At 22.1% G+C, this 1,088-nt stretch overlaps 1 protein-coding gene across 1 annotated transcript in view; it reads left to right on the top strand.

Annotated features, from left to right (window-relative positions):
* LOC107613725 overlaps nt 1–1,088 on the top strand; it is a 10,382-nt gene that overhangs the window by 836 nt on the left and 8,458 nt on the right. The gene's annotated exons all lie outside the window — the stretch shown is intronic.

Here is a 1,088-nt window from a genome sequence, read left to right as displayed (position 1 = left end):
ATTAAGATTCGAATCCCAACCTAAGGGGTAAAAATTTAGCCTACTTTTCTTAGGCTTCTCCCTTTTAATTTAGAAAATAAAAAACAAAAATGCAAACATAATCAACAATAAATTGTATGAATATTTATGTATATTAATAAAGCTATTGGATTACAGTTGGAATATTCACTTATTTAGGAGAGAATTTCTTTGGAATGCAATTTATTTCTTTTTTTTTTTCCTTCTTGTTTCTTATTTCTTAATTTGTGTATAACATTATAGAATTTCTTTTCATATCGAGGACATTTTACAGTACTTTTCTTTAAATGTTTTAATGTTAAAGGGATTTAAATTGAATATAATTAAGAAAAAAAGTGCTAATACTTTATGCTAATGTTCTTTCGTTTCTTTTCTTTTGTTTGTTTGTTTGTTTATTTAATTATTTACTTTTTTAGTAAAGAGCGGGTAGGCCCACTATCCATCTTATATTATACTTATATATCTTATTAATTTTTTTTTTGGTGGTGTCTTATCCTATTGTTTCTAGTATATCATTTGGGCCGTGTCTTCTGTTGTTGTTAGTTTTTTAAAAAAACTCATCTAATTTTATAATTTAGATAAATCATCATTTTAGCATTTCTCCAAATTTGGCATTCAAAAAATTATAAAAATTAATTAGTGGGTGAATTTGTCAAACTTTTATTATTTTTGAAAGACTATATAAGGTAGTATTTATTTGAAGAGATTAGAACTGACACTGGAGAACTAGAATTTAATATTGTGTTTAATGATCAAAGATAACAATTAAAATTTTAATTTTGTAATATAAAATTTCAGTCCTTTCAATATCTCTAGAAGGTATGAGACACTAAAAATTAAAATTTTTAAAGACGAATACTAAAATTTTAATAATATTTTTTAAAAAAAAAACATATCTTCATTTAACTTTTTAAAATTTTAAATTTATCTCTTAATCTCTATATATCTTAAATTAAACAAAAATTTAGACATATCTCATTTTAGTATATTTAGTCTCAATGTTTCAGTTTCATTCTTTATTTCAAATGCAATCTAAATATCTTTTCTTTTTATTATTATTTTGTAAATAC

Source organism: Arachis ipaensis, chromosome B08, assembly GCF_000816755.2.
Source record: "Arachis ipaensis cultivar K30076 chromosome B08, Araip1.1, whole genome shotgun sequence".
NCBI classification, from domain to species: Eukaryota; Viridiplantae; Streptophyta; class Magnoliopsida; order Fabales; family Fabaceae; genus Arachis; species Arachis ipaensis.
Note: the sequence above shows the minus strand (reverse complement) of the source record. Positions and strands in the feature narration are given on the sequence as shown.